The following is a 27902-nucleotide window of genomic DNA, read 5'->3' as shown; positions in this document are numbered from 1 at the left end:
CATTGTTTATTTAATAAAATATATGATATTCTATTCCATATTTTAGTTGCATTAACCACAAACTAATAAACTAACATCCAAGGTTAACTTGTAGCTTAAACATGTATGTAGAGGCATATGGGTGGATCATGTTTAAGTGATAAACTAAATAGTCTGTAGTAGATGGATGAGGCTGGGTACATTATCCAGGTGACACTACGAGTATGGTCTGTTTTGTAGGTGCTACAATTGTTGTAAAGTGCTATACATGATCTGATCCTGATCATTCATGTATAGACATTTGAGTAGGGATATTCTATACAAAGGAGTTAGTATAAGACTGGACGACGAAATGTTTAATCTCATTATATAACGTTGTTCATAATAGAGACTTACATTTCACCAGGATGACCATAGGTAACATGACCTTAATTTTGAGTGAGTTGTGAACTCCTATGAAGGCGGTCCTTTGATTTGTATGCATGAGAGTGGCCAGATCGCCGACTCAATAAGCCTACTATTTTAGGGATTCGTTTGATTGGGGAGCTGGGAACACAGTTACACAAGAAGGAACTCACTCCTTTCTCGAGGTCGAGGTAAGTAGATAAATTGCTACATTAAGGGCTGATTCTAAGGCTTGAATAATGTGGCGCCACACCCTTAGTCATAGTTGGACTATGATCTAAGTCCGACTGATACCAAAAAATCTATGTGTGATATGGCTGAGCCCTATCTTGCTCGGTGGGACCAAGAGAACTCGATCTACGACCCCCTCAAGGTTAAGGGCACTCTAAAGCATCGTTGCCAATGGTACCCCTCTTTTTCTTGGTCTCGCTTCTTCTCCTGAAATCTCTCTTATCGACCATGCATCGAACGATGAGACCCATTCTGACTCCGACAAGGAAGATTCTACAGTAGTCTGGTGATTAGCCTATCTTGCACTACTTGAAGTCTTTCCACCTCTTCTTCCCCATCAACCGTCGAATTAGCTGCCTCAATTAGTTTCCCCTTTTTCCGACTCAAATTCTGATCAACAAGTTAGAGGTATGGTGCTTATTTATTCGTCAATAAAAAGCCAAATTATTAGCTAGAATGTCGGTCTACCCAATGTCTATAGTTCGGAGCTCTCTCTGGCATTGATGTAGATGGCCAACTCATTTGCTTCTATCGTCAAGCACTACTCAAAGGGACAAAGTTAGAAGGAAATGGATCTAAGAGCTGATAAGCAAACAGCCCGCTGGGAGATGAGCCGTTCAGTCTGGAATACAACCATGAAGTTGAAAGTACCAGAGATTCCTAGAGGCTATTCTATTATCTCAAAGTCTCATCGGGGTAGCCAGGCGGGTGGTGCTTTACCTAGAACAGCGTCTGAATCGACTGGCGATATCCCTGCTAATGATGATACCCCCTGATGGATGCTGCCCCCTTCTCCTATAATGTTGGGCGAGGTGCCTTTAGCGTGTAGGGGTGAGGGGGGGTTTACATACAACCGAGGCAAAATGGGAGTCCTCCGTCCCACATTCCATCGTCGCGACACCCTTCACTATTTCGGATAGTATTTATGGTTCTACCTTTTTCTTAGCAACTGTTTATTAGAGGGATCAGTGGTACTTAAAGAGTTAGATGTAATTACAGGGGCAAACGGTAATTTTGGCCCAACAGTACTTACGAGCAATTTATGAAGGGTCATCGTACTATAGATTGGTTATATCCAATGGACACAAAAATATATTTGTAGTGCGAAAAGTGCAGCTATCGGTCTTTAGTGGAGTGCCCGACAATTAACGGATGATGAATAATTTAATTAAAGAGTTTGATTAATTACTCATGTACCATTAGAGCTTCAAGACATAGGTCCATGAGGTTCCCTTGATAGCTCAATACGATTAAATGAGAATCAGTTTTTGATTAATTTGAATTGTTCAAATTAATTGAGGAATTTAATTATATATGATATAATTAAGTTATTTTAATTATATATGATATAACTAGTATAATGTATTTGATACATTATGAGAGGAAATGAATATTTGAATAAGATTCAAATATTAATTATATGAATTGGATTCATAATTGTTAAAGTTAATATAAATATATTTTATATTAAATGTCATATTAGAGAGAGAAGAATCTATAGATTATATTATATATGATACAATATTAAAATTATAGCTTATAAGTTGTATTTAATATAACATCTAATATATATATTATGATAAGTTAGGTATCATGTTATATATATATATATATTAATCTTATTATTTATATATTAAAATTAATTTCTTTGAATTGAGGAGGGAGTTACAACTTCTTTCCCTCTTTTCTCTCCACCCAAGTAAGTGGGTGGTTGAAGTTTTATGGGCATTTGATAGGAGAGAGTCTCCTTCATCATGGTGCAAGAAAGGAAATGAGAAATATATATGTTATTAAACAGAGAAAATAGTTTTCTCTCTAAGTTTCTGAAAAATTTCTTTTCCTCCTCTCTTCTCTAATCATTCCCTCTCTATTCCAAAATAGTCAGAGCCCACCATTCCTAGGTTCTCTATCTGAGAATACCAAGGTCGCCATCGTGATAGTGTTTGTTTCTTGTTCGAGAGAATCTTGAATAAGGTCTTCAAAGCTAAGGGTTTATGAAACCTCTATGTTTTTTTTTATTAAGTATGTTCTATTTAAATAAGTGCAAAAATTTGTTCTTTATTTTTTGTAAAAAATACATTCTATGAAAATGGAAATCGGGACGGTCCCCCTTCCGCTCAAGTTTCTCTTCAATGAGATCCTTCACGTATGTTAAGTTTATGATTAACATTTTAGAAAATAAATAGTCTATATTTTTTTTCTCTATAAAATTTGACAAGGCATTCAAATGGTATTCTTTTTTCTTAAATAGAAAATTATTTTTATTTACTCAGTTCAATAAAAATTTACTTCAATATAACAATAGGACTAATTTTATTATTAAAATGAAAGTTTAAGGACATAATTTATATATTTGAAACCATTGAAACTAAAATAAAATAGACACAATATATAATGATCAAAATAGTATTTAAATATAAAATTATAAAAGGTTTATGTGAATGATAGGGTTAGCTTCAAAAAATAATAATAATAATAAATAAATAAAGAAAAAGAAAAAAAGGAAAAAAATTCATATTTAACTCTTAACTTTGACATTATTTAACGACACCTTTCTTTGGCCTCTCCGGTTAATAAAATCCGAAAATTACAACTAAGGGGTAACTTATATGTTATAAAGGATTGTGAAAAAAAAAAGAAAAAAGAAAAAAGAAAAAAGAAAAAAAGAAACAAACAAACAAAGTATATGTATGGCATTTAGATTTCAAAAGTTTTTATATAGTTTAGCCTAAAAACAACTAAAAAGAAAGTCTAAAAGTTGTTGCATTAAATACTATGAACTCTGACCTATTTCTATAGTCTTAAAATTTTTATGAAAAGAGAAATAAATAACTAAAATATACTTGGAGTTTATTTCTTTAGGCTTTTAGTTGCCAAACTGATTCCTTGTAGCCATTTTTGTGAATCGAAATAGCGATCATCAAAGAAGTCATTGCCATTATCATCACTACAAAACAACCGCATACAATAATTTTCATTACAAAAACCCTTGTAATGTTCTGTGAAATAAACAAGGCGAAAAAGTAGTTAACAAATTAAAACAAATAAATCAATATAATGAAATAATGTTTATAAACTTAGTTTTTAAGATTAAAAAACAAAAAACCAAATGGTTATCAAATATGATATTTTTTCGATTTTTGAAACTTTGTTTGGATTTTGAAAAAATAACCTTGCATGAGTTACTCCTCATGAGTTCAAGACGATTTTTATAGTAGGATTAACAAACAAACAAATCGAGTAATCATAATTGAATCATCAATTCAAACGGTTGTGCATGCTCTTAAGAATAAAATATCACTAGGATAAATTAAGAAAAATTACTTTAGGCTTGAAGCTTCACAATCTTACAATTGGACTTGAACCGACTCTTGAAATAAAAAAAAACATGAACTCTAGCCAATCAACGTCATGATCTAATTGGTACTTAATCTACCTAACTATTTACTCAAGTTGAAAATGAGTTCCCCTCATAAACCTAACATTGAAAAAGATCACATAAATCTATGTGTATATATATAAAAAAAAAGAAAGTTTAAACATAGCATTGTATATGCTTGTATTTAAAAACCAACAAAACATAGCTTCTATAGAAAAAAATAACTTTCTAAATCAAATAACAAAAGGCAATCGTAATATACAAAATATGCATGCAACATCATATATGATCAAGCAATATATATACACATACACATTTCCAAGATTACTATTTTAAATAATATTTAAATACTATTTTGGTCCATGTACTTATGACTTTGGTACATTTTGGTACCTATACATTTTAGTACCTATTATTTGACTATATTCATGTTAATATCTCTACTTTTGACTTTGATTCATTTGGTTTTGTACTTTCTAAATATTCAATTTGATCATTGTACATTTTTTTACTAGGGAATGGGAAACCTTTCTCTTGTTACCTCGCCTCAGGAGACCTGACCCATTCAAATGAAAATTGAATGAGCACTAAAAAGTGACCATCTAGGTCCCTTGTTTTCGTTCTTATTTCATTTTTAACATACCAAAATGCTCACTTTTTTTAATAGTTTCAGAACCAAAATAAACTAAAATAGAAAGTATAATGACCAAAATGGACATTCACTAAAAGAAATTGGGCCTTTAATGTTGATTGTAAAAAATAGGCACGAATGTATAATGTCGATTTTGGAAAAAATAAAAAATCGGATCTTTAATGTTAGTTTTAAACTGACATTATAGATTTAATTTATGAAGCAACAATGTCTAAACTCCTTTTTCTTTGCCTTTGAGTGAAACCCTCCCCTCCGTATCTTAAGCTTTTTTCTCTCTCCTTTCTTACAAACCCTCTCACCCAAGCTTTCTTCTCCTGTCGTGCGTTCGTCCATCATCAAGTCGTGCAGTCCATCAGCTCTCACCTCCCTCTTAAAGGAACTCTAAATATAGAGGACCTTTGAGCGAAAGCGAATCGTTCCAAACTCCATTGTGAAAGAACTCAAATATTTACAATCATACTAAACAGATTATGCATTGATCAATAAATTATAGCATGCTTCTTGAAAATAAATACATGAGATCGAGAAAACAATACCTTTGAAGAACTTTTTTTTAAGTGTTTCCCTCGATCAAACTCGAATGCAACGAACAAGAACTCGAACTCCCTCGAACACCCGCAACGAGTATCAACTCGATCCTCGAACAGAACTAAATACCACCACAAGATTACCTTGGTATTCTTGGTGTGAGAATCCAGGAGTTGTGGGCTTTGGATTATTTTGGATTCAGGGAAGGATTGGAGAAAATGATCGAGTAAGCAACAGAAGTATCGTGCAGAAAAAGGAAGCCTATTGCATAGACTCGATACTCGGTCGTTTAGAAAACGAGTACTATCGTATAGTAAAACTCGATCCTATCGTTTAGTCCCTCGATTAGTAATCTAATAGAGCATTTCATTGTCTTGAGAATTTTGAAATAAAATTTCTTTTTATCTCACAGTTTCCATAAAACCGTGTATAACCACTTACTAAGGTTGGTTATTGAGAAAAAGAAATATCAATTATCATATAATTAATAAATTATAGATAAATACAATAACTAACTTATCATATTATATTTATAACTGATAGTTTTAATATTGCATCATATGCAACATATAAACCATAGTTCTTTTTCTATTCTTTTAGAATTTAATATAAATCATATTTATATTAATTCCTCCAATCAAATAATAATGTATCAAATACATCATATCAATTATATCATATATAATGGAATTATTTTATTATATCATATATAATCAAATTCCCTTTTGTCAATTTGAACATTTCAAACTAACCCAAAAACTGATTCTCAACTTGAATCCACTGAGCTACCAAGGGGATGTTATGGACCTATAGCTTGAAGCTCCAACGGTACGTGAATAACTAACTAAACTCTTTAATCACGATATCCACCATCTGTTAACTGTCGGACACTCCACTAAAGACCGACAACTGCACTCTTCGCATTATAGATATATTTCTATGTCCATTGGATATAACCAATCAACAGTACGATAACCCTTCACAAATCGCTCGTAACTACAGCTGGGCCAAATTACCATTTTGCCCCTGTAGTTACATCTAACTCCTTAAGTACCACTGATCCCTCTAATGAACAATAAATCATAGTCCCACTATTACTAAACCCTTTTCGAGCCAAGAGAAGGTGTAACGTCAAATTGTTTAAGCCCCGGAATTAGCCCTTAAGGGAGCAATTTATCTACTTACCACTGCTTCGAGAAAGGAGTGAATTTCGTCATGTGTAGCTGAGTTTCTAGCTCCCTAATTAGACAAATCCCTAAAGTGGTAAGCTTGTTAAGTCGGTGATCTGGCCACTCTCACCCATGCAAATCAAAGGATCGCCCTCATAGGCAAGAGTTCGCAACTCATTCAGGATTAAGGTCATGTTACCAATGGTCATCCTAGTGAAATGAAAGTCTCAATTATGAATGATGTTATATAACAAGACTAAACATTTCGTAGTCCGATCTTATACAAACTTCTTGGTATAGAATATCCTGGCTCGTATGTTTAATATATGAATGATCAGTATCAGATCATTTGTAGCACTTTACAGCACTTTACAACATTTGTAACACCTACAAAGCGGGCCACACTCGTAGTGTCACAAGGATAAGGTATCCCTCCTTATCTATATACTACAGACCATTTAGGTTATCACTTAAAACATGATCCACTTGTATGTCTCCACATACATGTTTAAGTTACAACGATAACCATGGATCTTAGTTTATTGGTTTGTAGTTAATGCAACTAAAATATCAAATATTTCATAGACTGAAGTGAATAAAAAAGTGTTTGTTCATACAAGTGTTTACAAACTACATAACCCTACGAGATTTAGGGCATCAACCCCAAAAATCTCCCACTTGTCCTAAAGCTAGTGGGGTGTACAAGATAATCTAATTACAAGTACATAAAACAATAAACTAGGATACAAACGCCCAGTATAAGATCTCTCACTTGCCCTAGTCCTATCGCGGTCTATCTCATATACCCATACTCTACAGGTGACCCTTAAACACTGTAGCCGTGAGGGCCTTCATAAATGGATCAACAACATTGTGCTTCGAAGCTATCTTCGTGACAATCACGTCCCCTTTATGCACAATCTCTCGGATGAGATGGCGTTTCTGCTCTATGTGCTTGTCGTGCTTTTGACTTCGAGGCTCAAGGGAATTCGCCACAACACCACTATTATCATAATAAAGGGTGATGGGCCTAGACATGTCTGAAACAACTTCCAGATCAGTCAGGAACTTCTTGAGGCAAACGACCTCCTTAGCAGCTTCACAAGCCGCTACATACTCGACCTCCATAGTGGAGTCCGCGATGCACCCCTACTTGGTGCTTCGCCATACTACAGCTTCTCCGTTAAGAGTGAATACTGATCCTGAAGTTGGTTTCTGAGAATCCTTATCAGTCTGAAAATTAGAGTTCGTGTATCCTGTAAGGATCAAATTCTTAGAATCATACACAAGCATGTAGTCCCTCATTCTTCAAAGATACTTGAGGATGTTCTTAACGACTGTCCAGTGACCCTGTTCTAGATAAGGCTGATATCTACTGACTATCCCCACAACATAGCAGAGGTCAGGTTTAGTACATAACACCGCATAAATCAAACTGCCCATGATAGATGCATAGGGGACCCGTCTCATTTCTTCAACCTCTTGAGGTGTCTTAGGATACTGTTCCTTAGACAATGTAACTCCGTGTCGAAAAGGCAATAGGCCCTTCTTGGAGTTCTGCATTAAGTACCTGATCAACATCTTGCCAATGTACGATTCTTGAGACAATGCTAGCATTTTGTTCTTTCGATCCCAATAGATCTAAATCCCAAGAACAAACTGAGCCTCTCCCAAATCTTACATTTGGAATTGGGTCCCTAGTCAGTTCTTAACTGAAGCCAGTAAGCTTACAACATTCCCAATGAGTAAGATATCATCTACATACAACACTAGCAAAACTATTGAATCGTTGATGATTTTCTTGTAGACACAAGGCTCATCAACGTTTTGGTCAAAGCCATAAGATTTGATTGCAGTATCAAACCTTATGTTCCATGATCGAGATGCCTGTTTCAGTCCATAAATTGACCGATTTAGCTTAGAAACCTTTTGCTCTTGACCTTGGGCTATAAATCCCTTGGGTTGTACCATATAAATGGTCTCCTCAAGATTGTCATTCAGAAAAACAGTATTGACATCCATTTTCCATATCTTTAGTCATAATATGAAGTAATGGATAAAAGGATGCAAATAGACTTCAACATGGCAACAGGCGAGAAAGTCTCCTCATAGTCAACTCCTTCCACATGAGTATAACCCTTTGCCACAAGTCTAGCTTTGAAGGTTTGCACCTTCCCATCACCCTGTTTCCTCTTGTAGATCCATTTGCAACCTATAGGTTTAACCTTATCAGGTTGATCTACAAGATCCCAAACTGAATTGAAGTACATAGACTCCATCTCGAGATCCATGGCTTTGACCTATTCATCTTTGTCAACATCCTCCATTGCCTTATTGTAAGACAACAGACCCTCAACCTTGCCATCAGCTACCATAGCCAGCATTTCAGTTAAACCCATATAGTGAATAAAGTGGGTTCGCAACCCTCGCACTACATCGAAGTTTTCTCAACTCTTTAGGTGGATTTGACCTACTAGATAAACCTACATCAACAACTCTTGTTGAGGTAGCAAGCTCTTCAACAACTCTTGTTGAAGGCTCAACAGTTTCTTTGGAAAGCTCATTCAACACGATTTTGCTTCTAGGATTGTGCTCCCTCATATGATCCTCCTCAAGAAAAGTAGTGTTTGTTGATACAAACACTTTTTTTTCTTATGATCATAAAAATAACCCCCTCATGTCCCTTTGGGATAGCCTACAAATAGACACAACCTCGAACGTGGTTCCAGTTTCGTAGGATTAGTCTCACGCACATATGCTGGGCAACACTAGATGCGAAAGTGACGTAAACTAGCTTTACGACCGTTCCACAACTCCCAAGGCATTCTGGCAACACTCTTGGAGGGAACGCAGTTCAGGATGTAAGATGCAGTCTCTATTGCAAAACCCCAAAACGAGTTTGGTAAGGAAGCATAACTCATCATCGACCGAACCATGTCCAACAAGATTCTATTTCTCCTCTCTGACAAATCATTCTATTGAGGTGTATCAGGCGCTGAGAGTTGGGAAACTATTCCATGTTCTATCAAATAGTTTGGGAACTTAATATCCAAAAACTCTCCACCTCGATCAGATCGAAGCATCTTAATCGTTTTACTTAATGCATTTTCAACTTCAACCCTTAACTCTTTGAACTTTTCAAAGGACTCGGACTTATGTTGCATTAAATAAATGTACTCATACCTTGAATAATCATTAGTAAAAGTGATGAAGTATTCATAGCCTCCCCTGGCTTACACATTCATCGGACCACAAAGGTCTGAATGCACTAACTCTAGAGGCTATTTGGCCCTATAACCTATTCCAGTAAAAGGTCTTTTAGTCATTTTTCCTTCAAGGCATGACTCATACACAGGTAAAGAATTTTCTTCTAACTCGTTTAGAAGTTCATTCTTCACTATCCTCTCAATCCTATTGAGATTTATATACCCTAAACATAGGTGCCAAAGTTGGGCATTTTCTTTAGGAGAAATTTCAATTCGTTTTTTGAGTTACAACAGTTTTAAACATCTCTATGTTATGGAGAGAATTTGCTGCTAATGTATCTACACCATTTTTCACAATAAACACTTTATTAAGAGAAAAATTCAGGGTGTAATTACATTCAAGCATAGACTTTATATAAATTAAGTTCCTCTTTAACATGGGGACTACATACACATCACTCAAAATGATAAACCTATTATGTAAAGTCAACCGGAGACCTCCCACTGCCATAGCTGAAACGACGTGTCCGGTTCCAACTCGCATCGTCATCTCACCAGCACTAAGCTGCTGCCAAGAACTAATTCCCTAAAATGAAGAACAAACATGGTTAGTGGCCCCAGAGTCAATAATCCAGGCATAATCATCATTATCCACTAAACAAGTCTAAAAAAACGGTAGATCGTATTTACCTTCAACCAAATAACGTGGGTAGTTCCACTTCCAGTGCTCATCCTGGTTGCGATGGAAACATTTTTCCTTTTCAACCCCTACTGGTTGCCTACCCCGTAGAGTGGCAGGTTGTGGGTTAGCAGACGCCTTCCCCTTACGACCCTTCTTCTTCTTCCACTTCTGGTGCCGGGAGAAAAAGGTGCAGATTTAGTTCCAAAGGTCGAATCTCTATGGAACTTTTTGGAAGATGAAGCAACATTTGCCTCACCAACCTTCTTCTCCTTGCTTTTCAGCAAAGATTGGAAAGTCTGCGACTTATTTAGTAGAGTTATAAGGTTGTAATCAACCTTGTTTAGAACAGTGTTGCTTACGAAATGAAGAAAACTTTCTTGTAACGATTCCAGAATGATGCTAACTTGGCTGGCCTCATCAATGGTCAACCCGTTCATCTCCGCCATGTTGAAGTGAACCATCATGTTCAGAACATGTTCACGAACAGATGTACCCTTCTTCATCTTTGAGTTGAAGATGAACTTAGAAGCGTCGTGCCTGAGTTGTGCGAACAATTGTCCAAACATTCCCTCCAGGGACTCTATGATCTTCTATGTAGTGATCATGGGCTGATGATTCTTGGCTAAAACGTCATTAAAGTTGGCTAAGATATATGCTCGAGCCTTCTCGTTCGCCCGTGTCCAGCACTCATATGCCTCTTAAACATTTCGAGCAGCATTGGGAGGTGGAATAGGAGGAAAATCCTCCAAAAGGACGAACCTTAAGTCATTGATGGTAAGGATTGTGTTAATCATGTTTTTCCAACTAACGTAGTTCTCGTCAGGCAAGAGTAGCGGTAGCCATTATAATAGAGTTTCTGAGAAAAACAAACTTAATAAGACTACTTGCATTACCACTTTTAACACCAATCAAGTTTTAGCAAAATAGTTCTATTGTACCCTAAGTGACATCTATTTTGCAATGATGCTTCAGTGAGGCAGGGCAAAAGTCACCATAGGGTGATCAAGTGCCCTTTTACTGGAATGAGACAATCTCAACCATTAGACAGAAACAGCTTGTTGTAACTGAATCTAACAGTCACCATTGTTCGGTCTAGAATTTGTTAACATCCTTAATAATTTCGTGTAAATGTAACCCCTCATTTTAGGCCATAAAGTCTTGTCTTAATGCGCCCACCATAGGGAAAAAGTAGATTAGAATAAGAGACTAAAGCAACCCTATCCATTTCTGGACATTAGATAAAGAGTTGTGCAAATATAACCATCCTTTAAGGGGACACTCCCAGGGTGCCTCGAGGCGATGCAAGAAACTTTATCCAACCTAATGAGAGAGACCGAGGGATATGTTGTCACATGTCTTGCTCCCACTTATTATGAACATTCTCTCCATTCACCTAGGTATTGACCTACCCAAATGCCATCCTTCAGGGGGATAGATCTCACGGTGTGAACTTTTAAGGGAGAAACGTGTAGAGGTAAGATGAAGTATCATATACTCCAATTATCTCCCACTGAATCTTCTACCTAGGGATTTATTAACTTAGTAAATCCGGCTACTGATTTTACCTAAGTGGGTGTTTAATTTGCTCAAAAACAACATTTGCTTTTGATGATTAAACAAGTTTGATTCAAGTATTATTAAACACATTAACAAACCATCATCAAATTTACATGCATGCAACAAATCTATCTAATTCACCTTTCCAGGTAGGTTCCCAGGTAGGGGTGCGATGTTTCCATCGACTTAAGTACCCCAGCCTAGCCAAAACCAACCTTAGCCAAAAAGTCCCTTATAGATAGATTTGGTACATATTTAATTTTGTATTAGTCAATTTAATCCTATTAAACCGAATTAAAATATTACACAGGTATCTAATCTCATAAGAACTGTGATCTTAGGTTTATCTCAATCAAATTTTAAAATTCTTTTAAAACATGATTAAAGCCTAAGTTTGCATGCAATTCTTTCTTATTGATTTTAATTCTAATTTCACTAATTATAACACTTATAAAAAAATGAAACAACTAAAATCAACCACATTGCTAAGCTAGACATCCACAAGGTATTTCTAGCTTTTATAAATAAACCTAAGTGTCATGCTTCATGCAACGTTCATTCATTACTAATATAAAACTTTTATATAACAAGTAATGAACTAAACATACATGTTAACATACATCCTTGTATTATAACATTTATCATAATGATGATGCATGGATATGCTTTAATGCATGCATATATTATCACTCTTATATTATATGATGTATGGGCATACTTTAAGTAATTTAATCATGCAAACTACTATATTATATCACATAATATAAAGATGGTGCATGAATAAATGCATAACCTATGGTGGGTTGTAAAACTATATGACATACATTATAGCATATAAGGTAAACATATATCACCTGTACATTCAATAAAAATTGATGGATTGAGATAATATGCCTCAAATAAAACCTAATTATTACAAAAGAATCAAGTCAACTGGTTCAAATAGGCGAACCGGGTCTTGAACCGCCTGGGCGAAGCCTCATCACTTGATCGTGTAGCAACTCCTTCAGATCGTCGAGTAACATACATCGAGTATAAATGATCGTGTAGTGATGATCGCGTGGCTAAGGACTATGCGATGAGCATGAAAGTCCATGCGATCGTGTAGTGCACATCGAGTAACGCATGCCATGCGATCATGTAGCCAATGACTATGTGATGAGCATGATTGTCTACACGATTGAGTAGTAAGCGTCAAGTATCGTATACCGAGTGATCGTGAAGCTAGTGACTCTGCGATGAGCATGCTAGCCTACAAGATTGTTTAGCGCGCATGCCACGCGTCGAGTATCATATACTCTACGATCGTTTACCCCAAGCGTCTATGCAATCTAATAGCCAATGCAAGTGGCATTAGCTATGTGATCGTTTAGCAAATACTACACGATCGAGTAGAACATTTCTACACGATTGCATAGCCAAATATAAACGCTCATTTAGCTTAAGCCACACGATGCGACCAATGATTCGTCTTCTCCCTCGAAGTGAACAACAATTCCTTTCGTCTGAAGCTTCATCACGAAGGACTCACAAAACAACAACTTGAATACAGACTCGGTTGTAAGTTAATAATGCCCAAAAACACAGGGGCCCTTACAAATTCACTTATGTAAACGTAAAAAAAGCTTTAAATAGAGGAAATTATCCCAAAAACATCCATCAACAACATCCATAACCACACTTAACACTTTAATGCATTGCAGAATATGTAAAACCCATAAGGACTGTAAAAGACATTCAATGCAACAATGGAATATGGAAATTAGAAAAACCTGGCTTTGATACCAATTGAAGGAACTCATTTTATATAGAGGACCTTTGAGCGGAAGCGGATCGTTCTGAACTCTATTGTGAAGGAATTCAAACATTTACAATCATACTAAATAGATTATGCATTAATCAATAAATCACAGCATGCTTCTTGTAAATAAATACAAGGCATCGAGAAAACAATACCTTTGAAGAACTTTTCTTCAAGTGTTTCCCTCGATCAAACTCGAACGCAACGAACAAGAACTCGAACTCCCTCGATCACTAGCAACGAATATCAACTCAATCCTCAAACAGATCTAGACACCAGCCCAAGATTACCTTGGTATTCTCGGTGTGAGAATCCAGGAGTTGTGGGCTTTGGCTTATTTTGGATTGAGGGAAGGATTGGAGAAAACGATCGAGTAAGCGACAAAAGTATCGTGTAGAAGAAGGAAGCCTATCGCATGGACTCGATACTCGGTCGTGTAGAAAATGAGTACTATTGTATAGTAAAACTCGATCCTATCATTTAGTCTCTCGATTAGTAATCTGATAGAGCGTTTTGTTGTCTTGAAAATTTTGAAATCATTTTTTTTATCTCACAGTTTTAATATTTCATCATATGCAACATATAAACCATAGTTTTTTTTCTATTTTTATGGCATTTAATATAAATCATATTTATATTAATTCCTCCAATCAAATACATCATATCAATTATATCATATATAATTGAATTATATCATGTATAATCAAATTCCCTCTTGTTAATTTGAACATTTTAAACTAACCCAAAAACTTATTCTCAACTTGAATCCATTGAGTACAAAGGGGACCTTATGGACCTGTAGCTTGAAGCTCCAATGGTACGTGAATAACTTACTAAACTCTTTAATCATGATATCCACCATCCATTAACTGCTGGGCTTTCCATTAAAGGCCGACAACTGCACTCTTTGCACTACAAATATATTTATGTGTCCATTGGATATAACTAATCAACAGTACGATGACACTTCACAAACCGCTCGTAAGTACAGTTGACCAAATTACTATTTTGCCCCTATAGTTACATCTAACTCCTTAAGTACCACTGATCTCTCTAATGAACAATAGATCATAATCCCACTATGACTAAAGCCTTCTTAGGCCAAAAGATGATGGCACCACATTGTTCAAGCCCCGAAATCAGCCCTTAAGAGAGTAATTTATCTACTTACCCTTGCTTCGGGGAAGGAGTGAATTCTGTCTTGTGTAGCTGAGTTCCTAGCACCCCAATTAGATGAATCCCCAATGTGATAGGCTTGTTGAGTCGGTGATCTGGCCACTCCCACCCATGCAAATCAAAGGACTGCTCTCATAGGCAGGAGTTCATAACTCACTGAGGATTAAGGTCATGTTACCTATGGTCATCCTAGTGAAATGAAAGTCTCAATTATGAATAGTGTTATATAACGAGACTAAACATTTCGTGGCCCGGTCTTATACAAACTCCTTTGTATAGAATATCTCCGCTTGCATATATAATACATGAATGATCAGGATCAGATCATTTGTAGCACTTTACAATATTTGTAACACCTACAAAGGGGCCACACTCGTAGTGTCACTAGGATAAAGTATCCCTCCTTATCCATATACTACAAACCATTTAGGTTATCACTTAAAATACGATCCACTTGTATGTCTCCACATACATGTTTAAGTTACAACGATAACCATGGATCTTAGTTTATTGATTTGTGGTTAATGTAACTAAAATATCAAATATTATATAGATTGTTGTAAATAAAATATCATATGTTATAAGTCACAAAGTGTTTATTCAAACAAGTGTTTACAAAATACAAGACCCTATGAGATTTCATTCGTGGAGTTGTTGGTCTCGCTGTCAAGTCGTGAAGTCGTGGGTTTCATTCGTCAGGTCTGCTGGTGTGCGTCCATCCATGGGTTTCGTTCATCAGGTTCATCGGTGAAGTCGTGGGTTTCATTTTTGGGTTTCATTAGTGAAGATGTAGGCTTTCATTATGCATCCATCCATCAGATCGTGTCATGTCGTGGGTCTCATTCATCAAATCTGTCGTTCGTCAAGGTGTGGGTCTCACCGTGGGTTTGTTAGGTATAGTACGTGGGTCTCATTGTGGGTTTCGCCGTGGGTTTGAAACTGTTGTGCGCTTCAGCTCTGTTATCTCCATCATTTTCTTGGCTCAGATTTGTTCACAATCTATTATGATCTTTGAGATCCATTCAGATCTCTTTGAGCTTCGATTTGTTCTAGATCTTCAAGCCTAATGAAATCAGACATGAGAGTTTTCATGAGCAGCGGAATGATTCTTCCAAATTCTATTCGTATTTGAACATTAACAATTACAATCAAGAAACGGAAATATACAGCATGCTTTACTATACGATCAAGGGAAAGAACACATATACCTTTGAAGACTCATATTCAATCTCCCTTGATCACGAACACTCGAACAGACTCCAATACTGTAGCATATGAACGCTCGAACTCGACAATATCCAAGATCACGAACAATCGGCAACCACCACACGAACACCGTGAACTCAACGAACGGCCTCCAAAAACCTCGACGATGTCGAGTTGAGTACGACACCACCACCACCTTGGTATTCTCAGTGTGAGAATCCAGATGTGTGGGCTATATATGGACTTGGTTAGTGGAAGAGATGGGAGGAACAATCGTGTAAACGATTGACCAAGTGGGAGATGACAAGGTCTATCGTATAGACGATGCCCAATCATTTAGAAGAAGCTCCACGATCATTTAGCAAAAGCTTCCGATCGTTTAGCTAATCGGCCAGTTGAATGACTATCATGTAGAATCACGCCACAATCGTCTAGTCTCTCTTCAGCTTTCGTTTAGTAAATCGTATTTACTTGATAGCCAATCGTGAGTAATTCTAAGAATGGAAATTCTATATTCATAAACTACTAAATTTAGGAAAACATTTTTCCTTTTATCTCATAGTTAACATGAACTACCAATAACCTCCCACTTAATTGGTTATTAGAGAAAAAGAGATAACTATCCAATAATTAATATTATTATAAATATATATGATAACCAACTTACCATACTATATTTATAACCTATAGTTTTAATATTTCATCTCATGAAACAATAGCTCTTTTTCTATTTCATGGTTCTTAATGTAAATCTCATTTACATTAATCCTCCTCTTGATATATCTTATACATCATACTGATCATATCATATATAATCGAATTACCTCTTGTCAATTTGAACATTTCAAATCAACACGAAGAACTGATACTCAACTTGAATCCATTGAGCTACTAAAGGGTCCTTATGGACATGTAGCTTGAAGCTCCAACAGTACTTGAATAACTGACTAAACTCTTTAGTCATGGGTGATAACTTGCAGAAATACAAGTTATTTATACTGTTTTATTTAGATATTGCGGCTAAAAAAAAGAAAAGTTGCGTCGATAGTATAGAAATTGGCTAAGAAATGTGAAAATTATAAAATGTCGTCAATACACCCACTAACACCATTGCGATGGTAGAATAGAATGTTTCAGTTTTTGTTTGCAGGAAATCAGTCACCGCATGCGTTCATGACTCAAAGATAAAGTGAACAACGTATCTACATCGCATTGTGCCCATCAATCAAGAACGAAGAGATGATCAACGCAATGACAGTGCATGTGACAATCGATCAAGAGCTCTAGCGATCAACGCAATTTCAACCACATGTGGTAATAAAAAATAACACCGCATGCAGCGATAGACTGAAGATGTAAAGAGCAACACATTTGCAGAGGATTCTGACAAGTGTACAGCTTTCAGTTGTGCATTTCTGACGAGTTGATTGCGTAATAGAAGGAATTTCTCATTCCGCTATTTTAGGAACTACCATAACCATACAGTGGGGACCACACATTCAAAGAGCCAAGTCTCACCTATAAATAGCTTCTGCAAATTCACTGAAAAATTTACATGAATACATAGAGACGTGCATATACTAATTCTGAGAGAGTGGATGGTCTAAAGCGACTTATAGAGTAGATCCAGGCGAACCACGAGATAAGGCCGAGAGGTGAATCTCCGAGTAGAGAATCCTTCCAATTCCTATAACTAAAGCTCTGTGCGAAGGTCAATTCTACCAGGAAAGCAAGCCTGGGAGGGAAGCTTTCCTCTCCACTACTTCCACACGCCGGCAATCACAACCTCCATTCAGGATCTGTGTTAAGACGTTGACACTCCTTCTGTATTTATTTCTAATCTCTATTTCATCATCAGTATTCATCTTCTTTACTCTTTCATTCATAACATGTATCAGATGCTTAATTTTAGTATTAAATGTAATGATAATTTCCATTGTCATCTCTCTGTCTCTTTCCGTACATCCATAATCCATTTTCTCCATGCTGTATTCTTAATCCCATGGGTAAATAGCAAGAATTAAGCGAGTAAGTTAATTTGTGTTAAGAAAATAATTAAGTTTAGCTAAAGTATTCTCGACGGCATCTTCACCTGTGAGAGCAGAAGTGAAGATGTTATTCCGCCTATCGAGAGAGGGTTGGAAGAATGCGTTAACTAAAGCAAGAAGTACTTCCAGTGATGGAAACAACCTTGCATTCATCACGTTCATCCCTTTTTCACCATAGAGATATGGGATCGCGGCCGATCAACGAGAGGTGTACGCCAAGGGAAAGCGAAACCTTAGTTGCATCTTTAACGCAATCGACAAACTTGCAATGTTTTTATTATTTACTCTTTCTCTTTCTGCTTCATTCATAAAGACTTGCCATCACATACATCGAATCTTTGTACAACTTCACAGTTAGTTCTCGACCTCAGTATCGTGTATCATGTATCTTGTATCGTGTATCATATTAGTTTAGGATTTATTTTATTAACGCATTTTTACTTTCATCGCAATTTATATTTCATTATAAACCCAAATTCTTTATTCATTGTTAAAAACCGGTCGCATGTATCACAATAGTAGCGCATTAACGAAAACAATCCCTGTGTTCGACCTCGGATTATTCTAAGAAACTTGCGTTGAAATTATACTTGGTTTCAGCATAAGGAAACTTGTTACATGGACTACTACATCGCATACTACAAACATATCATTAACAATGCATATACTTAGACGTAGTATCGCATAGAAATTCTCTTTTTCGTAAGCACTTGAGCACATATACAGCACATCATTCGTTTCATTCATCAGCCATGCGTTAGAGTAGAAAAAGAGATTAAATTTTATGTCATCAAGTTTATGGCGCCGTTGCCAGGGACATGAGCTTGTATGATTCATTCTTTCATCAGAAGTATGCATAAGCGATAACAAAGCATAACATTCCATTTCTATCATTACAAGTTTATGGCGCTGTTTCCGAGGACATGAGCTTGTATGATTCATTCTTTCATCAGTAGTGTGCATAAGCGATAACGCAGCATAACATTCCATTTCTATTGTTACAATGGGATCCACCATTCGTTAACTGTCAGGCACTCCACTAAAGACCGACAGCTAAACTCTCCTTACTACAAATATATTAAGTGTCCATATCAACCAATCAATAGTGTGATAACCCTTCACAAGTCGCTCGTAAGTACAACTAGGCCAATAACCGTTATGCCCTTATAGTTACAACTAATTCCTTAAGTGCCACTGATCTCTCTAATGAACATAAGTCATAGTGCTACGTATGACTGAGTCTTCTCTTCCAAAGAGAAGTTGTGGCTACTATGTTCAAGCCCCGGAACCAGCCCTTAAGGGAGCAATATATCTATTTACCTCTGCTTCGAGGAAGAAGTGAATTCCATCTTGTGTAACTGAGTTCCCAACTCCCAAATCAGACAAGTCCCCAAAAAGGTAGGCATGTTGAGTTGGCAATTTGACCACTCTTACCCATACTAATCAAAGAACCGCCCTTAAAAGCAAGAGTCCCCAAAACACTCAAGATCAAGGTCATGTCACCTATGATCATTTAGGTGAGATGTAAGTCACCAGTATCAACGGCGTTATATACAGAGACTAGTCATCTCGTGGTCCGGTCTTATACAAACTCTTTGTATAGGACACCCCTGCTCGCATGTCTCCACATGAATGGTCAAGATCTACCATCTGTAGTAGTTCACAACATGTGCAAACCTCTACAAAGCAGGCCATATCCGTAGTGTCACTAGGATCCGGTATCCCTCTTTAATCTTTATACTACAGACCTATTTAGGTTATCACTTAAGGCATAATCCACTTGTATATCTCGTATACATGCTTAAGTTTACATACAATAACCATGGAGCTTTGTTTATTGGATATGAGTAAATGCCAGATTAAACAACTCTTATTTTATTCATAACAATGTGTATAAATTATAAACTATGAGACTCCGGGAGAATTAGAACACCAATCCCAACAATCTCCCACTTGACCTAATGTCTCGGGAGACTAATGTACAATAAAAGATAAATACATGTACAATATACAATAAACTAGGGCATACCATAGTATCATCTCCCACTTGCCCTAGATAAGATGGCGCATATCCTGCAGACCCAGACTCTCCATGTTACCCTCAAACACTTTACCCATAAGAGCCTTTGTAAAGGGATTAGCAACATTATGCTCTGACGTGACCTTTGTGACTATTACATCACTCCAATACACAATCTCTCTGATCAAGTGGTATTTCCATTCTATATGCTTTCCTTGACAATGACTCCGAGGTTTCTTGGAATTCTCCACAGCCCCGCTGTTATCACAATAGAGAGTGATCGAAAAATCCATATTTGGAACAACTTCCAAATCTACAAGGAATTTCTTCAGCCAAACAACCTCTTTAGCTGCTTCACAAGCGGCTACGTATTCGGCTTCCATAGTAGAGTCCACGGTGCATCATTGCTTGATGCATCACCATACTACGACTCCTTCATTCAGAGTGAACACTGACCCGGATGTCGATTTACGAGAATCTCTATCGGTCTGAAAGTCAGAGTCTGTGTATCCTATAAGGATCAAATCCTTATCTCCATACACGAGCATGTAATCCCTCGATCTCCAAAGATACTTGAGGAGCATCTTAACCATCGTCCAGTGATCAAATCCTGGATTAGACTGATACCGACTGACAATCCCTACTACATAGCAAATGTCGAGTTTGGTACACAACATTGCATACATTAAGCTTCCAACAGCTTGAGCTCAGGGACTAGGGAAAACGGTATGCGTTGATAAAATGCGTTATTTTATGTGATGAAATAATGGAATGAAATGCGGTGATGGAAATGCGTTGAGCAACAAGTTTTCTACGCGGAATCTAAGTATAAATCCTACTGAGTTTCCTGGTAAGTCCAGGGTTGAACTCAGGGACTAGGGAAAACGATATGTGGTGATAATCTCTAAGAAGACTTTGCGGTAACCAATCAATCAAAGAGTTGTTTTGGGTTGTTGTTTGCAGTATAAAAAGTATGCAGCGGATTTGAGAAAATTTTGATTATGCGGTAGATACACTGAGTATGTGGAAGAACAGGTTGAGAAGGTCTTTAGCTAGCGTTTCCCTGGAATGCTTCAAATTATGCGATCATGCTACACTCATGCGACAGTAAATCATTTTCCAATGCAAATGTCGTGCTCCTAGTCCTAGAACGCATGTGATGAATGAGATAATGTCCATAGAGCTTATTCCTAAGTCTCTACTTTTTGCCTATGAGATGATGCAAGATGCACACAACGACAAGGTGACCACACACAATCATAACCTATCTCTAGGATGCATGCGATGCGTTAATAGCAAACAGTGCTTATTCCTAAGCTCCTATCTCTTGATTATGCACTCTAATCTGACTCTCCCAAGCTTAGATTCTAACATGACTTTTCCAAGCCTAGATTCTATCCCTAGACTACCCTCCCGAGTATCTCTAATGGATGAATGATGCATACATTATGCAAGATAATCGCATAGAATGAAGATCCCCAATTATGCTAGCTAAGTGCTTCTCAACCCATTTGACAGATTTAGCTACTCACGTAATAAACAGAGAGTGAACAGATATAAAGAAGTAAATTTCATTTCTATAGATAAGTTTAAGTACAAAATGACAATGGAAGGTAAGGATAAAGAGCCTGATAGCAATCCCTTGCTTCCCAAGGCTTTTACACTATCAACTTTATTCTGTTCAAAAGATATTCTTTCTTCCACAGGAGCTAGCCCTCTCTCTGATCTCAACACTTCTGGCACTCTTCTAAGTTTACCGGAACGATCTCTCGACACAATTTCGCTTCTCTCGTTTCCGCCTTAAATAAAAGATAAACTAAGACTACTTCTAACTATGGAGAAATTTATCTAACTGTCGAACTTGACGAACGAACCCCTTCTCTGAAGGTTGCCTTCGGTATTTATTGAGCTTCAAGGTGAAAGGCTTCTTCTCTCTTATGATTGCACTGATGGGATGGCATTAACTCTCTGTTTGATGCACCAAATATTTGTCACCGAAAGTTGGGTGTACTTGCTATAGTAGTTCGTTAGCAGCTTGTCAACTTAATTCAAACTCGACCGTCATCAACTTTCTGTTCCATCGTGATTTATTATGCTTTTCACCCAGATGCACCCACCAAGTTGTGTCGGCTCTATGCGGCAATCCTTCTTGAGTAGATATTTGCGAGCACAAATCACCGTAAAGCCTTGTGATAACGCTGCGCTCCACTGTTGATTTCTTGTGATCTCATTCGCCTTGCGTCAACGCATATTCTGCATAAAAATACAAAAGTTGACTGTTTTCATGCGATGAATGCATGCGACCGCAATGTCATGAACTTAATGCTTTTTGGACATAATCTTATATATTTTATCAACGCAAACCTGCATTGTTTAGTAACTTAGTACTGTAATAACGTACATTTCTGCCCGTTATCACACCCCCGAATTTAAACAATGCTTGTCCTCAAGCATAAGCTAAAGATTTCCTTTAGAAAGTCGACCATAATCTATTTTCCTAGATTTCTCACGGATACTTCATTCAAATCCTATACACCAAAATTTCCTTAATTCTTATTTAAATCTCTTCTTAAAATATTTCTAAGACCTAGGGACCACAAGCTTAACCTTCAAAAAGACTTTATTAGATTCCATGATATCGCATGATTTATTTTAAAAAAAAACTTTTTCACTGGGGTGTTAAATGATTTTTATCCTTTCATATTTTTGACAATATTATTTTCTTCTGACCTTGCGCTGATCCAAGTGCCTCGCATTCGTTTTGGCTTGCCCCCACGTGTGTCATATGGACATTCAACTACGAGCAAGGCGCTCTTTCTCAGATTAAACTCATACCTACTCGGCAGCGGAGTTACGGTCATTTATTTATGCATTGATCACGATTCCTACCTTCGTTTTGGCTTGCCCCTACGTGTGTCATGCGAACATCCAACTATGAGTAGGATCCGATTGCAACGTTATGATGATTTTTTTTTTGTAGAGCTCAAAATAGCAAGGTCGAAAATAAATACCTCACCCTCAAATTTAAAATGCGGCAATGTCCTCATTGCCAAAAGATTGAAAGAAGTCATGCGATGTTCTTAAGAAGTTTGGTAAAGGGTCAATTTGAAAGAAAACTAATAGACCACTAACTTTTAGAAATATTTCAGGAGGTGACTGTCCTAAAATTAAGTTGACTCTAGTCTACATGAAAAAAATAGAAGCATGTGTTTCATCATTGAAGTCTTAATTGGCAAAGAGAAAGCATGTGGTGACTTACTAAATTTATCAATGTTAAATGATTGCGGTAACCAAAGAGGATGCGGTGATAAAATTTTCAAAATTAAAATACGATGCGATAGTGCAGAATTTGGAATAAAGTCCAGGAAAAATACAACCCCCAAATTTGCATTGTCGCCCGCATTATTTGTTGATGCATCCTGCTTTGCGGCGATCTTCTTTCTTTGCAATGCGGTGACGAAATAAAGTAGTTGCGTCTTCGTGTAGCGCCTCCGCAATCGTGTACCTTGATCGTTTGCAAAGAAAATATTGAGAGGGTCAAATAATAATAAAAAGAAGTTAACAAAATTTTTCTCGCTTTTTTTTTTTAAAGCAAAGAAGTAAATATGCGATAATTGATAATAACAAGGTGATGAAAGTTCATGAAGTATTGATGTAGAAAAAGGATATTCAAAAGGATTGTGTCCCTGATGAGGTTGAATCGCATAATAACTCAGGGACTGCTTATTTTGTGGTACAGGCTGGACTTTTTACGTCCACGACGGCTTTTTCTTCTTTTCTCTGTCCTTTGAAATCCTGACTGCCTTAATCCGGAGCTTTTCCCCTTTAATGTTCATCAAAATCTCCCCCTTGCGCACATCAATTTGATCGCGATCGATCGAGAGGAATGGTCGTCCCAATATGATGGGCGCTTCTTCGTCCACTTTATAATCCAAAATGATGAAGTCTGCCGGCAAGATGAATTTATCAATTGAGATTGCGGCATCTTTCAACTCTCCTTCAGGATGTATTCGGGATCTATCCACAAGCAGAAGAATCTCTGTTGTGGGCGTGAGTTTGCCCATATTCAATCGTTTGAATATTGATAGCAACATTACGTTTATACTCGCCCCAAGATCGCATAGTGCTTGGCCACTGTAGACCCTTCCAATGGAGCATGGTATTGTGAAGATTCCTAGGTCGCACATTTTTAGTGGGATCATAGCATTTTACGTTACTGCTACTATTGCGATCTTTTCTTCATCATTTTGTTTCTCTTTCACTCTTTGCGGGACTGGTGGCAGTTGGACTTCTTTTGCCTCATGTTCTAAAGGCTTGAGGGTGGACGCAACTTCGGGGTTCATCTTCTCGGGCTTTTCCGAATTATAAGTCAATGGGTCCTTGGTTGTTACCTCATTCAAGTTGATCGTGATGGATTCCTCCCCTACTTCCACAGTCATTTTGTCTCTTAGCAAGAAGACTGCTAAACGTTATTCCTTCCCTGTACCCCCAGCGTTGCGAGGAAGCTCCGTTGAGCTTGGTAAAGCTCCTGAGCTCGCCCGTAATTTTTCCCAGCTGAATTTCGAGATTTCGGATAGACGTTGCTTAATTCTGAAGCACTGATTCATTCTTCTCAATGTACTGCTTCAACAAGCTCTCTACGGACAAAGATTGCGGTGTTTATGAGCTGCTGGCTTGGTTATGCGTTGGACCGTTGGTTCGCAAGGAAAATCCGGGTGGCCCTTCTTTTTGCGCCACTGATTGGAAATTTTGCTGCGGATTTTTCCACACGAAATTTGGGTGGTTTCTCCACCCTGTGTGTATCGGAATAGGGATTATTCTTTATGAAGCATACTGACTGCAGATTTCCTGGCCATTCTTCCATCGGATGAGCATCTCCATAGATGACACAACTTGCGATCGTTTGAGCAATTGCGTTGGCCTGCCCTTTTTTCACTCCCGTATTGTTAATTGTGATGCCTTGTATCAACCTCACAGTCATTTGGTTCTGAAGGGATGCGATGGCCCCGTTGTTCACATAACTATCTTTCATTCTTAATCTTTGATCGATTTCTTGCCAATCCTCGTGATTTTTGGAAATGCAATCAAGTATATTTTTGGCTTCCTCATATGTTTTGTGAAGTAGACCACCAGCTGTTGCCGTATTGGTAGCGGTCTGTGAAGCAGGGTTCAGTCCTTGATAAAAAATCTCCATCTACAAGCAGTCTAGTAAGCCGTTATGTGGACAGTCTCTTGCCAGCCTCTTAAACCTCGCCCAAGTATCACTGAGCGATTCGTCCATGTCTTGTTCAAAATTGGTTATTAATTTCCTTCTTCTGGCGTTCTCAGTGGGGGGAAATATTTCTTCATAAACTTCTCTACAACTTGTTCCCAAGAAGTGATCTGCCCTGGTTCGAGAGAGTACGCCCATTTTCATACCTGATCACACAAAAAAAATGGGAACAAAGTTAGTCGAACTTCATCGGTAGAGATATTCAGGAACAAAAAAGTATTGTAGATTTCTATGAAGCTCTGGAGGTGGGCATGCAGGTCCTCACCACGCCGTCCTCCAAACTGTCCAGCAGTCTGGATCATCTGCAGCATCACCGGTTTCATTTCGAATCGAGATCTATCAAGGGCAGGCCTCATGATTCCTGGAGAGAAATCGTAGAGGTTTAGCGATGCTTAGTCCTGAATGGGCCTATTACGATCGTTTGCCAGTAGGATTGGATTTGTTTTAATTTGGTGCTCCGTTTCTAGGCTACTCCGCCATATCGTCTTTATCTGGTTGTTGTTGTTGCCGGCTGTCTCTCAATCTTCATCTGAATGTCCTCTCAATCTCCGGGCTGTAATTCGCCAGAGATTGAGAGCTGAAAGGTAACAAACCCCTATTGGAATCATGCATCCTGTACCTGATCAACATTTGATCGATGTACGATGCCTAAGACAAGGCTAACATCTTGTTCTTATGATCCCAAATGACCTGGATCTCTAGAACTGTAACACCACAAGCTTAGGATTTGGAATCCGAATTCGGCCCTTGATGGCCCCGGCATTCCCCTGCATAACCTCTTGTTCTTATGATCCCAAATGATATAGATCCCTAGAACTGTAACACCCCAGGCCTAGGATTCGGAATCCGAATTCGGCCCCTGATGGCCCCAGCATTCCCCTGCGTCTTCTGCGACCTGGTTATGTCATCCTTACTTGCCTTAATGTTTTTTAGAAGTGAAAGTTATCCCCACAAACCAATACGGGTTGTTTCAGCATGTTTGGTCTTCACTCAAATGCCTCCTAAGAGGTCACCCAACATATGATTGCTCCAAGCTAAGCACGCTTAACTTTGGAGTTCTTATGATTGAGCCACCGAAAAGGAAGGTGCACCTTGTTGGTTTAGGTGGTAACTTTCAATTCTTTTAAGCCTTTCTTAACCATACTTTCATGTCCTCAGGATCCCTCTCATTCGGATGTGATACCGGTTCATTCATGTACCCCTTTTGTACTCGAGTCGTTACATGCCCACAAGCTTCCACTTGGTTCGTCCCCGAACCACATCTTACTGGGAGAGGTTCCGCTCTGATACCATCTGTAACACCCCAGGTCCAGGATTCGAACCAGGATTCGGAATCTGGATTCGGTCCCTGCGTCCCCTGTGTCCCCTGCGACCTGGCTATGGAATTAGCCCTTAAGGGAGCAAAATCATTGAGCAACTAAGCTATGACTCTATAGCCATTCTTGAGGGTCAAAATTGCGGTTTCGGAAAACCTATTTCTATCGTCAAGATAGCAACACCATCTTGGTTGGCTAATGTGATTGTCAGCAATGACCATTAGGCCACTTGCCCCCAATACATCAACAACAGCTTCATACGCTTCAACAGTTCAATACAAAAGGATTATTTTGAGCCAACCCAACTTTTGCTTGTTTTAAATCAAGAAGATCAAAGTTTTCTTTAATCGTCCTATATGCATAGCGAGTGAATGGGTTGCATATGTGAGGCGTACACAATTGAATCTTAACTTGATTGCCTCGTTTACTAGTTCTTTTAATGGTCTATGGTTGAGGCCTTCTGTTAGCATGCTCTGTGTATGGGATGGTCAATTCACACACAAGTTTTACTCGGTGTCTTGTTTTCGAATCAATGATCCATCTTCCTCACGTTGACAATGGTAATGAATAAACTGAAAGTGATGAAAACACAAAGACTAGGGCTAGAAGGAGAATAACTTGAAAAGTTCTTCCCATTTTCATTATCTTCTTGTCAATTGATATCTTTTTTTTTTTTTTTTTGAATTGTGGTGGGAGATACATAGCCCAAACATTGCTTATATACACTCATTATGTAGGTTGAAATTTGTTCAAAGTTTGTTGTGATTTTTAAAGCTTGTCATAGTTTTTCTATATTGAGAAGCTTAATTAGTTCAAAACGTATTTCTAATTTGGTTGAATATTGATAAATATTGCTAAAAAATTAATTATAACTAAGTTTCAAGAAACTTCCAGCAAACAAAATCAATATTTTGAACCTATCTTACTTTTCTCTCTTTTTCTCTCTCTCTCTCTTTTTTTGGATAAAATTTTGGAGTCTCTTTCATCTTTCAAATTAAATATTAAGATAGTGACTAGGTAGATGCATATGAATAGCAAAGCTTTCAATTTCTATATAATATTTCATGCTATATCTCTAGTTTTACCCATACAAACTGTTAGAGATTTGGTTTGTTGGCATTATAATTTTCTCTAAGGCAGTGACTCTGCAGATGTCTCAAATAAAGTACTAACATCAGGTTTTGACATCAAAATATTTTCCTGCAAAATACTTTCCTAATCTGAAAATATCTTGCAGATTAATGTAGTCTAATATTTTCCTTTATTGTGGTGTGG

At 37.5% G+C, this 27902-nt stretch overlaps 1 pseudogene; it reads right to left on the bottom strand.

The window, feature by feature from the left end:
• The window catches only part of LOC150031715 (glycosyl hydrolase 5 family protein-like), a 55818-nt pseudogene extending 28555 nt beyond the window's left edge, over nucleotides 1-27263 (bottom strand).
• Nucleotides 27264-27902: the final 639 nt, after the last annotated feature.

Source organism: Benincasa hispida, chromosome 12 (genome assembly GCF_027475165.1).
Source record: "Benincasa hispida cultivar pf3 chromosome 12, pf3_genome.v1.1, whole genome shotgun sequence".
In the NCBI taxonomy this organism is placed as follows: Eukaryota; Viridiplantae; Streptophyta; class Magnoliopsida; order Cucurbitales; family Cucurbitaceae; genus Benincasa; species Benincasa hispida.
This window is presented reverse-complemented; position numbering and strand designations above follow the sequence as displayed.